The sequence below is a fragment of the Schistocerca nitens genome, chromosome 5 (genome assembly GCF_023898315.1).
Source record: "Schistocerca nitens isolate TAMUIC-IGC-003100 chromosome 5, iqSchNite1.1, whole genome shotgun sequence".
In the NCBI taxonomy this organism is placed as follows: domain Eukaryota; kingdom Metazoa; phylum Arthropoda; class Insecta; order Orthoptera; family Acrididae; genus Schistocerca; species Schistocerca nitens.
The window spans coordinates 740,825,717-740,839,262 of record NC_064618.1 but is presented as its reverse complement, the minus strand read 5'-3'; the positions used below and the strand labels follow the sequence as shown (position 1 = coordinate 740,839,262).

General features: G+C 41.9%; 1 protein-coding gene across 1 annotated transcript in view; it reads left to right on the top strand.

The window, feature by feature from the left end:
* The window catches only part of LOC126260144 (eukaryotic translation initiation factor 2-alpha kinase), a 220,521-nt gene that overhangs the window by 94,255 nt on the left and 112,720 nt on the right, over window positions 1–13,546 (top strand). The window lies entirely within an intron of this gene.

Sequence of the window (13,546 nt, the reverse complement as noted above, 5' to 3'; positions counted from 1 at the left end):
GTTCAAATACACAGCTGTTTCTGATAACTGCAACACCAGGAAGGAGGCATTTGGATATAAGGAAATTTATTCCACAGATTAGGGGCATGACAAAACACAAATGATTAGAATTACAGACTGTACATGTATTTTGCCCAAGAGAATTCACTATGGTGTGAAGCCGCCACATGGGAATGAAAGAATCCTGGATATGTTGCTGGGGAACACACTGCCACTTGGTTTGTAGCCCATCCACATAGCATTGAAAATGGCTGCCAGAGGTCTAGAACCAACAAGTTGCCACTAACCGTATCCCAGGCAAGTTCAATAGGCAAAAGTCAGGTGAGCATGCAGGCCAGGGAAGCAGTGCCACCCAGCATTACTCAAGGAAAACTTGCACATTACTCTCCACATTGTTCTGCTGAGATATGGCAAGTGGAGCTGCCTGCAGGAAGGGTGGTGGCAAAGGCTCTAAACTCCTCTGATGAACAATTCCTGTACAAATTGCCATCTGTATGCCAGAGGAGAGATTGCATATTATAACCAATGGCTCCCCAAAACAACATACTCAACATTTTTTCATTATGCCACTCAACACTGCAGTCTGCCAAGTTGCATTCACTACAGTAGTTTCAAGCACATAGACGGCCATCACTGTAGGACAGGTTGAAGCGGGGATACATTTTGCCACTCAGCATGCCAGTGAATGTGTTAATTTGCCTGTTTCAGTCTAAGGCATTGGTGGTTTCTGGATAGAGAAAGGCAATGTAATGGCATGTGCGCAACCAGTCCAGCACTCATGAAATGACATCAAACTATCAACACAGACATGTACATATCCATTGCAGTGCTCCAGTATCACACCAACACTTTGGATGAAGCTGTTTTGTCAGTGTAGTGTTACCTTTTATTTATCTTCTCCTCATTAGCTATTGAAACAACCACGCTTTGTAATGTAATTTTAATTTTCACCAAAAGCACATTCAACACATCGTGGAAAAATACACGTCTTTTGTATCAAGACAAGAGAGAGAGACATCCATTCGTTCTTAAAAACAAAAAACTACACAAAAGTAAAAAAAAAAAAGAACAAAATTATTTATAAAATCGGTCGCTGGCGCAGCGTTCTTCTGCGTGCGCGATCGTAAATTATAACTTTGCGGAAGTCAAAGTACCATTACAATGCCTCCTCTACTGACACGCTCCGCAAGCGAGCGTGGCAGTATAGAAAATTTACATAGATACATACATATATGAGAAAATAAGAAATTTACATATTACAAAAAATATTTCTGAGCACAATGCTCTTTGCATATCAGTCTTTGTATACAGTCTTTTTGGTGTGTATCTTCTTTAGGAGTCGTAACATTAATGTCTTTGAATTGCAGCGTATTATCGTTGCTTAGCACAGCGTTTGAATTCAGTTCACATGATTCGTGTTTACAATGGAATTAATTCGAACAATAAATGTTTCTATTATGTTGCTCCAATGTCTTTAAACGTAGTATCGGATTATGAGTGTGTGTGTACTGCCTGGATCTCTTGCGTGTGACTTGAAGAAAATCCAAAGTTTGTTCAATGTGTCAACACGAAATTGTGAGCTCCAGCAGTCGAATTTTGATGGCGTCTACCGGGGTATAAATGGTCAATGAGGGCACAGGAAACACCTCACTGCCTACGACAGGTGATGAGTTTGTCTTTTACACCAACCTGAAGACCTGCCGGCTTCCACAACACCATACACTTCAAAGCATATTGACACTACATAAATATTTCTTGACCAGTGTTCCATCACGTTGGTGTCTTCTTTGCATTTTCAGTTCCATTTATATGATTCATGTGCTACATGCACAAGTCCTTCGCAGCTCATTAACATCTCCTTAAAATACATTTCTTGATATAGTAAGTACATAAATATACAAATATTTACAATTAATCATTATATGAGATACATTGTTGTCATATAGTACATATACAGAATTAAATGAAAAGTATAGTCAATTTTTTACGTTACATTCAATATCATTGTGCTGACATGTGAATTACATTACATTCAGATTGAAATATACATTTTATTTGTTAGCTCTCCCCCCCCCCCCCCCCCCCCACCCCATTACACTTGCAACATTTGAAGATAATTGTGGCAACTTGCTAGAATATTCAACTTAAAATTCATCTTGCACCCTGGAATAAAATTTACACATATTTCAAGCTTCAAGACAGCCCTCTGTAGGAGGATAGGTTCATGGGATGGTTACTAACTACTTCATAAATACTAGTAAAGTCATCCCCTACAGTGGACTACACAAAATAAAATATGATAAATAAAATACATGTTAACTTAATATAATGTAAAAGTTCCTATACCTAATACCGTTTCTAAGTGTGGTGTCCCCACTATTGCTGTTTCTAAGAGTGGTACCCCTCTATTACCGTTTCTAAGAGTGGTGCCCCTCTAAATATCTTAGGATCCTACAAGTACATCAGATAATCACGAATTATATAATGTCCAATATTTCATCAACATGTATAAATTTTTCTAAGGGAGGGATGAGAGTATGAGCCGCAACAGAGGACTGACGTTTTGTTTTCTCCTTATTCTCCTTTCTATTTAATGGTGCATTAGTTCAGTTCAGTAGACGAGCTTTAATTGTGTCATTAGATGACTGCTAAATATGTTCTCTTAAATAATTCTTCCAATCTGAAGTGTCAAGCCTACATAACTCCAAAAATTTCATTACAAGTTCCCATTAGATTAGCGTTAAAGTGTTATAGATTTAAATCTTCTGGCTGCTGTAAATAATTCTTTCCACATAAATCTATACTTTCACCTTTAGTTATAAGAATATATAAGACACCACATAAGTTATTATCTCAGGCATACCAATCTTTCAATAAATAATATTCTTTCCACTACTTTCATTCTGTATTCCAAGAGTACATGTGATATAGCGTTCAAATCTAGTTTCTCTCCTCTCAACATATTCTCAATTACTCATAACATTCTCACCTATCCATTATTCATTCTTCACAAAATAACATATACTTATTCCTCAGCATTATATATATATATATATATATATATATATATATATATATATATATATATATATATATATATATATTTTTTTTTTTTCCTCTTATTCATCACCACTTACTTTTTACTTCAACAACAACAACAGCAATAATAATACCCTTTTCTCATCTTATATTCCATTTACCTCTCTCCATATTACTATTTATCCTCTTATTAAACTAAAATTACATTCACTCATCTCATTCAGTCACTGACATCACTCATATCAACATTACTATTATCACATGCCTCCTAAAGAAAATAATTCTGTTCAGTTCTCTGCCTCCTCTAATGTGTATATGCCTCCTCTAATGTGTATATGCCTCAATAGCAACTCCTCTTATAACCAAATATCTTATTAGCTATTGGATGGTTCACATTGCTTTCTAGACTTACCTGCATTCATTAGATTGTAAGTATCTGTATAACTTAGATGTAGGCTCATCATAACTGTATATCATATTAATTATCTTCTTCTCATTAGCTAACATTTTACTGTATGTATTTTTTCAAATGTCTGTGTGGATGTAGACCTCTGGGTTTATGTGTTAATGGATATTCTAATGAATAACAGCCAGGGTGTGGAATATTTGCAATTCGGTATGGTCCAAAGTATAAGATCTGCCATTTCCTGTTTAAATGTTTCAGTTTTGTGGGTTTAGGATGTATTCTTAGTAAAACTAACTCATCAACTTGAAATGTTTGTGCTTTCCTGACACCTCTGTCATATTTCTGCTTTCTTTCCTTAGCTTTGTCACATAATGTTGTGTAAGCTTGTCTTACCTTTTCTTCTAAACTAACATGATTTGTTGTTGCTGTAAATTTAGGTAGAGGGTCTGTCCATTCATTTCTTTCTGTTTTATCCATAATTAATTCAGTTGGTGTGTATCCAGTAGAAATGTGAGTTAAATTGTTCACTATTTGTTCAAATGGTGCTAGGTATTCTACCCATTTTGTGTGCTTCTCTGGTGTGTGTGTTCTCATAAACTGTCCAAATTCTCGAAATGTTCTTTCTACTGGGTTTCCTGCTGTGTGAAATCTTGAAATTAAAATATGTTTAACATTCTGTTCTTCAATAAATGTCTTCCATTTTAAACTGGTAAAATATGCTGCATTATCCGTGATCATAACTTCAGGTTTTCCTATTCTTACAAAATAATCTGTTAATAGATGTCTGGTAATAGCAGTGGTAGAAACTGAACGTAAAGCATATAATTTTAAATACTTTGTGAAAACGTCTAACACAGCAAGGATGTATTTCATTCCTCCACGTGCTTGTGGATAGGGTCCTGCAATATCTAAAGAAATTAGCTGTAATGGCCTCTTAGGTATGATTGGGTGCAATTCATTCATGCTTGTGCGATTGGAATATTTGGCTTTCTGACATATGATGCATTTCCTAATATTACTCATTACTCTTCGCCTTAAAATTGGAAAATAGCAATATTGTATAATCTTATCTGTACATTTGGTTACACCATAGTGTCCCCAAGTTCTGTGTGTAAATAAAATAAAATCATCAGCATGAGCTTCAGGTAAGCAAACACACCAATGCTGTGATTCAGGGTTTCGTCGGTGAAATAATACTTCTTTGTGTAACGTGTAATATTTTTCAAGATGTGTGTCTGTTCCTGCACGTAATTTATTCTTTATGTGGATCCACCTGGGATCATTGTCCTGCAATATGGCTAACTTCTTGCACATGTTTTTGTAGTAAGGTGCAAATGTACCGCCATACATGAGTAAAATTTTAAAATCTGATGTTTGTTCTGTCACATCTGAAAATTCTTGTAGGCCTTGTGGCAAACGAGATAGAGCATCGGCTATAATGTTGGATTCTCCTTTTATATATATAATATCAAAATCATATTCTTGTAGTGATGCACACCAGCGTGCAAGACGTGGATGTAATAACTTGCATGATAGCAGGAAAGAAAGAGCTTGATGATCAGTATAAAGCTTAGTACGTTTTCCCCATAGAAAGTAGCGAAACTTGCGAAACGCCCATACTATGGCAAGTGTTTCGCGCTCGGTCACTGAATATGACTTTTCACATTCAGTGAGCGTGCGGCTAGCAAAACTTATAGATTTGATGACTGTTTGTTCATCTTCTACATGAATTTGGATTAAAAATGCTCCGAGCCCATAGGAACTTGCATCTGTTACTAGGCAAAAGTCTGACGTCATGTCAGGATGACATAACAACGGTGCATTAACTAAAGCATTCTTAATCGCTTCAAAATCTGCCTGACAGAACTCTGTCCATTTCCAAATATTATTTCTTTTGAGTAAAGATAGAAGATGTGGACTGTTAAGAAGGTGGTAGGGTACAAATTTCCTGAAGAATGAAGATAGACCAAGAAAGGCTTTGAGTTGTTTACGATTCTGTGGGGATGGAAAATTCTTTATTGCGTCAATTTTTCTTGAGTCTGCATAAATGCCTTCAGTTGATATGATGTGCCCAAGGAATTTGATTTCTCTCCTCCCTAATTTCGTCTTTGATAAATTGATAGTGACACCTGCGTCAGAAAATTTAGTCAGAAGTTGCTTCAAAAGATTTACATGTTCTTCCCAAGTAGTGGTGGCAATGACAATGTCGTCAACATAAACTGTGATTTGCGATAACAATTGTGGTCCAAGAACAGCATCTAAGGCTTCAATAAATACTCCAGCACTCACTCGTAGACCAAAGGGTAGAACACAAAATTGATAACTACGTCCCTCACATAGAAATGCAGTGTATTTACGACTGTTTTTATGGAGGTTCACCTGCCAAAATGATGAGTGGAGGTCGATATTGGTTAAATACTGTACATTATGAAATTTTAAAAGTTGTTCTTCCAAATTAATAGGTCGTGTGTTGATTGGGATTATAACTTTGTTAATTTCTCGTGCATCCAGCACTAACCTTACACTACCATCCTCTTTATTAACTGCTAGTATCGGACTGCAATATGGTGAATGTGACCTTTCAATGTGTTGTGACTCGCCGATCATTTAAAGTGCCGCCGCGCAATTACGCACGTCCTCTACGTGCGGCGCTGTCTGCCTGCCAGCCATGCAGCAGCGGCGCCACCTAAGCGGCCAGCCGAGCAGCGGCCGCTAGACTGAGACTCAGTGCTTATCTGAACGCTAACGTGTACACATGTCAACTTACTCTGTGACATATATGTGTTGTTGTGTCGTTCCTAAATATACTTGTTAACTAGAAGTTCTAACAATTGGCGACGAGGTAGTGGATTTTTCCTTTTCACCGTTGACTCACAGGATTCCATGGCTACTGTCGAGCAACTCTTGCAAAATCTCCTTGAACAGCAAACGCTTCTAACGGCGGCGATTCGCGATTTCGTCGCGGCGTCAAATGCGGGCCGTTTCTCGTCGTTGGCTGTACCTCCTTTTCCTCCTTACGACGAGACGGCAGAAGACTGGTCGGATTATGAAAAACGTCTTCGACAGCACTTCTTGGCATTTTATGTCTCGGACGAACAAGCATGTAAGTCTCTGTTCCTTTCCTGGATTTCGCCTCAAATGTATCGGTTGTTGTCGCAATTGGCCCCTTTGAAGGATCCTGCGTCTTTGTCCTTTGCTGAAATGTGTTCCCTTCTGTCGGTCTATTTTCAAAAGCAAACGCATGTGGTAGCCTCTCGTGTTGCCTTTTATCGTTGTCACAAACAACCCAATCAATCTTATCGCGCTTGGGCTGCTGAACTTCACGGCCTCAGTCGAAAGTGTCACTTTGTTACTGATGTTCACAAAGAATCCTATGCCGATTCCATGGTACGGGATGCTATTATCCGGTCGGCGCCCGACAAAGAAGTTCGGCAACGTGCCCTTCAGTTGGCGAATCCGACTTTAGATGAAGTTCTCTCCATTGCGCAGTCTTTTGAAATTTCTCGCGCCGCTGGGGCACAAATAGAAGCGTGGGGTGACGTCGGGGAAATACAACCTCTGTGCGCTGTTGACGACGCGCGCGGCGCGTCCCCGCCAGCCGACGTGGCCGCAGTGCGCTCCCACGCGCAGCCTCAGCCAAGCCGTAAACAAACCCCTAAGAAACTGCAGCAAAATCCCCGGCAACTTCCTTCATGTCCACGGTGTTTTACGAAACATTCACGCGAGGATTGTCCACAACGTTGGGCTGTGTGTCACAATTGCAAAAAGAAAGGTCATGTGTCTTCCGTTTGTAAATCCGACCGCATATATGACGTTCATGAACATGACGCTGATTCTGATTCTGTGTTGTCTGTCAATTGCACTTCTTCCCTTTCAGGGAAGTTATTCCTCACTGTCCAAATCCTTGGTCGAGATGTTCGCATGCAAGTGGATACCGGTTCTGCCGCCACTATCATTAATTCTCAGACATATCTTCAGCTGGGTTCTCCACTCCTGTCCCCTGTCACTCGGCAATTACGGACGTACAATAAACAGAAGATTTCTCTCTTGGGACAATTTAATGCTGAGGTATCTTACAAATCCGTCGTTCGCACTGTTCCCATATTTGTGGTCGACCGGGGCAACGCAGAAAATCTTTTTGGTTTCGATGCCTTCCGCGTTTTTGGGTTCTCCATAGATGATGCTGTCAATATTGTCTCTGACGCTATTCCTTATGCTCAACTGGATTCTTTGTCGACGACCTTTTCGTCCATTTTTTCTCCTGGGTTAGGCCGTGCACTCGACTTTGAAGCTCATATCACGCTCAAACCCACTGCTCGGCCTAAGTTTTTTCGGGCTCGGCCCATTCCCGTGGCCCTTCGTGATCGGGTCAAACAGGAGTTGGATCGTCTCACTACTTCAGGGGTCTTGCTTCCTGTCACTTCCAGTGAGTGGTCCTCTCCTGTCGTTGTAGTTGCCAAGCCCAATGGTGCTATTCGTCTCTGTGGCGATTTCAAAGCCACGGTAAATGCTCAATGCCTCATCGACACTTACCCTATGCCCCGTCCTGAAGAACTGTTCACTAAACTCGCTGGAGGGCAGTATTTTTCTAAAATTGACCTGTCAGAAGCTTATCATCAACTTCCTCTCGACGCTGCTTCCCGGCAGTTTCTGGTTCTTAACACGCCTTTCGGCCTCTATCAATACCAACGCTTGCCATTCGGGGTTGCTAGCGCCCCTGCTCTCTTTCAGCGATTCTTGGAACAATTATTGCTCCCTGTTCCTGGGTGTATCAATTACATGGACGACATTGTTGTCACGGGCTCCACCACTGACGAACATCTTCAAAATCTCCACACACTTTTTAATGTCTTACAGACTGCAGGTCTTAAGTGTAATCTTCAGAAATCACAATTTTTTCAGGCATCTATCACGTACTTGGGGTTTCAACTCTCTCGGGATGGTATTCGTCCGCTTCAGCAAGCTGTCGCTGCGATCGATGCCCTTCCTCGCCCTACGTCTGTTAAGGAACTGCAGGCCTTCTTGGGGAAAATCGCCTACTATCACAAGTTTTTACCGTCTGCAGCGTCGGTGGCTCAGCCGTTGCATCGCCTGTTGCATAAAAACGTGCCTTTTCACTGGTCCGCGTCATGTGACGCGGCTTTCCAGAAATTGAAGACTATGCTGATACAGGCTCCGTGCCTAGCTACTTATCGACCTGGCCAACATCTTGTCCTTGCTACAGACGCCTCTCAATACGGGGTTGGGGCAGTCCTTGCGCACCGTTTTTCTGACGGTTCGGAACAACCCATTGCTTATGCCTCCAAAACGCTCACGGATGCCCAACAAAAGTATTCTCAGATTGAGAAAGAAGCTTTGGCCATCATTTATGCTCTTCATAAGTTTGGTGTTTTTCTCTATGGCACAAAATTTCATCTTGTTACGGATCACAAACCACTTGTTTCCTTGTTTCACCCATCAACGTCACTTCCCGACAAGGCTGCACACCGCCTCCAGCGTTGGGCTCTTTACTTGTCTCGTTTCAACTATGAGATTCATTTCCGGCCAACGGCTCAACATGCGAATGCTGATGCTTTGTCTCGCCTCCCCATGGGCCCTGATCAGGCATTCGATAGGGACGAACTTTTGTGTTTCCACCTGGATGTTGCCGAGCAGCGGGTTGTGGACGGGTTCCCCATCACTGGGGACAGGCTGGCGGCTGCTACGGGTTCTGACCCTACCCTCTCCCGGGTTTTACGCTGTATTCAGACGGGTTGGCCTGATCGCCCGTCCGCTAAGACTTCTGATCCGTTGCGGAACTACTACCCTTTGCGCTACCGCCTCACGGCTAGGGATGGTGTTATCCTCCTCTCCACTGACAATGTTTCGCCGCGTGTTGTGGTCCCCGCATCTTTGCGTGCTTTGGTCTTGCGCCTCCTTCACCAGGGGCACTGGGGTGTGTCGCGCACCAAATCTCTGGCGCGCCGTCATGTGTACTGGCCTGGCATCGACTCTGAAATCGTACACATGGTCGCTGCCTGCGGCCCTTGTGCGTCACAGGCCGCTGCCCCGAAGTCATCTTTGTCACCGTGGCCTTTGCCTGAGAAGCCCTGGGAGCGCATTCATGCTGATTTTGCGGGACCCTTTTTAGGTACTTATTGGCTCCTCGTAATTGACGCCTACTCTAACTTTCCTTTCATTGTCCGTTGCACGTCACCTTCCACCGCAGCAACCACCAGTGCTCTCGCCCGCATTTTTTCTTTGGAAGGCCTCCCCTCTACTCTTGTTACTGATAATGGTCCGCAATTTGCCTCTTCTGACTTTGCGGATTTTTGTGCTTGTCACGGTGTTACGCATGTCACGGCCCCGCCGTTCCATCCACAATCCAACGGTGAGGCTGAACGACTGGTCCGCACGTTTAAGGCTCAAATGCGGAAACTTCTGACTTTTTCTGCTGCTGATGAGGCGCTTCTCCAGTTCCTGGCGTCTTACCGTTTCACCCCCATGGGCGATCACAGCCCGGCTGAGCTCTTACATGGCCGACAGCCCCGCACTCTACTTCATCTTCTGCGGCCTCCCACCTCCCGGCCGCGGGTGCCGTCACTTGGCCGGTTCACCGCCGACGACCTCGTCTGGGTACGGGGCTATGGCAGGCGGCCAAAATGGAGCCCGGGCCGCATCTTAAGACACCGTGGCAGACGCCTGTATGAAATCCAGACGGACACAGGTGTTGCAGTGCGTCATTCGGACCAGCTTCGGCCTCGGGTGCCAGCAACACCTGTTCCGAATGCCGCCACACCACCCTTGACTCTCCCTGATGCTCGGGATCTTGGCACATCTCCATACTCACAACGCCGCCCTCTACCCGTCATCGCGATGCCAGCACCAGAACGGATGCCACCAGACGACGTGCCCATGCGGGAACCGGAGGACCAATCAGTGTCAGAGTACATCTACTCGCCTCCTCCTCCAACAGACGCTGACGCATCGCCCATGTCTCCTGTCATATCAACTGGACTTGCCGCAACGGGCAGATTGGTGCGTGGGGCCCCAGCAGATTCGACCCCTACGTCTCCTGTCATCTCGACCCGTTATCATCGGGGACACTTCCGTCCGTACGGGAAGCCTCCTCCTCGAGACTTTACGTCGAGTCACACAACGCCTATGGACATCAGCCATCTCCAGGACACATCCATCAAGACCAGTGCAACAATTTCAAAGGGGGGAAAAGTGTTGTGACTCGCCGATCATTTAAAGTGCCGCCGCGCAATTACGCACGTCCTCTACGTGCGGCGCTGTCTGCCTGCCAGCCATGCAGCAGCGGCGCCACCTAAGCGGCCAGCCGAGCAGCGGCCGCTAGACTGAGACTCAGTGCTTATCTGAACGCTAACGTGTACACATGTCAACTTACTCTGTGACATATATGTGTTGTTGTGTCGTTCCTAAATATACTTGTTAACTAGAAGTTCTAACACAATGATACCCCAAGCTTGCATTTTTTCAATCTCTTTCAAAACTGCGGGTTTCTTTGACCAAGGAATATTATAATATGTTCTACAGTATGTTTTGTGTGGTTTAACATCCATGTCGTAAGTGTAGCCTCTAATAATTCTAGGTTTCTCCACAAATACCTCAGCAAATTGCTGCAAAACTTCAAGTACTCAAGTTGTTGTTCCTTCGTCAGATATTCAGATTCTGTGCATTTCTCATATAAATCATTAGGTTTAATTCCCTGAGATACAGCTTCATTAAAAGTTAAATCACATATGTTTATTGCTGGTGGATGCACAAAATGTAACTGTTCAAATTTACCTTGTTTACTGTTTAAGTTTTTACCCTGTGTTAACTCTATTGTCAGTTGTTGTTGGTTTACGGTTAAATGACATTTCCCTTTTCCTAAATCTATGATTGCTTGATATTCATTCAAAAAGTCAATTCCTAATATGCAATGCATAACTAATTTGTCTACTACCAGAAAACTGTAATTGAGTGGTATATTTGAAAATGTGAAGTTAATTAGCACTTGAAATTTCACATTCTTTGATTTGTTACTGGTGGCACTTATAATGTGACAATTCTGTACTGGCAATGTTTGTATGTTCATTATTTGTTTGAGTTCATTATATAAGGACATTGAAATGACACTTGCTGCTGCTCCTGTATCTAACATTACTTCCACTTCATAACTACCAATCATAACTCGTGTTATAGCCTGAATAATCTTCTTTGTTTTACTGGTACTATTAAAATCTACATCCTGATATAATTCTTTTTCTATTTTCTTACTATCATCATATCGGAGAAAACAAATCGTCGGTTCCGTTGCGCTCTGCTCCCTATTGACCGTAACTCGAACGCTTAGCTCGGTCGTCGTTCGTTTTCCGGCAAATTCGGTTGTTGCTGCGGGTTGGGTTCATTGCCCAACTCAATAATATTTACATTTCTGTCGCGCGTCACCCAAGTATCAGCTGTTTGGTTGTTGACATTACCCCGCGTCGCATTGGGAGTTCCGTTAGGTACAAATTGAGGGTTGCTGTATTGCATGTGTCGTGGCAGTTGTCCATTGTGATTTCCCCATACATTATTTCGCCCATGATTGTAACTGGTATTGTCATTACTGTTATTCCTGCAATACATGTTTGGATGTTGTTGGATGTTGTTTCTCTGAAAATATCCTGGATGGTACCTGTTATCCTCTCTTCTTTGATCTCTATAATTTCGGTTCCTTCTTCTGTTGTTGTTATTTTGAATATAACTGTTATTGTTCTGATTGTAATTACTGTTCGGATAACCATTATAGTAATAATTACTGTTTCCTTGCCAATGCTGCGAGTTGTTTCTCCTAATATTGAATGGATTTGTCCCAGTGTAGTGTGAATTCTTTCTTTGAGTATTTTGTTGTGGTGTCTGAGGCGGATTCCAATAGCCTCTGTCATTTCTGTTGTGCGTACGCGAATTGCTTGGATGGATCGGATACAATTGATTGAAATTCCTGATCTCATCTCTGTAAACAACATCTGTCTCATCAACATAACTGAAAAAATTCTTTATGTTGTCCTCGGACACTCCTATTAATTTATCACGGTAAGGAAATGGTAAGTGGCTTTTAAGTGTTCTAATTACATCTGGTAAACCTGCTAGTTTTGTCCAATATAATGTTTTGTCTAGGTAGCGTTCAAAGTATTGTCGTAAAGTCTCTTTCTTCGGGTTGTAAATTTCTGGATTGTATACTTCTCGTTTTAAACTTTGCTGTTCTGTGATCGACCAGAATTCCTCAAGAAATGCTTGTTCAAACTGTTCAAATGTTAAACATCATCTTTTAATTGCTGCTCCCCACTTAGCTGCTCTTCCACGTAACAAATTTGTAACATATCGAATTTTATCGGCTTCTAACCAATGTCTCGGGAAAATACCATCAAAAGAGCGGATGAAAACAATCGGATGCACTTTGTCTTTCTCATCACATGAAAATGTCTGAAAGTATCCATGTCGTACTAATGTTTCATCAGCTACTCCCGATGGTGTTATGGGTCCTGTATTTTGTGTCAAACTGTGCATAGTATGTGGTGATGTCTGATAGTAATTTTGATCTTGTGGTAGCATTGAAAATGGTTCATTGGGATTTGTATCACTCATTGGTAATTCTATTTTCGGCTGTGTGCTGGGTCTAGCATTATTATGATTCTCATTTATGTTTTGGTTGTCTGTTATGGGTTTTGGTATCACTGATGAACTTGGTATTACATTCTCTTTAAGTTTACGTACCTCTTTCTGAATATTATCTGTTTCTCCCTTTACTTGTTCCTTTGTCTTATCTAAAATGATCTGTGTCATTGTCTCAAACTTCTCATCTAAATAATCATCACATAATTTGCATTCATGTACAAGTTTTTCTGCTAGAGTTGTGTCATTCTTTAAAGATGCTACATCTGCTCTGTCTTCAAGTTTTTCTAACTTTTCCTGTAAGGATTTCTGCTCCAATGTTACATCATTTAATCTGTCTGAAAGGTCTGTAATCGTCAGGTCTAAGTGTTCTTGGTTTGTTTTTACGGAATTGTGTGACTGTCGTAATTCGTCAACTTGGGTACTGGTTTCCTGTTGTTCAAAAACTACTGTTAACAA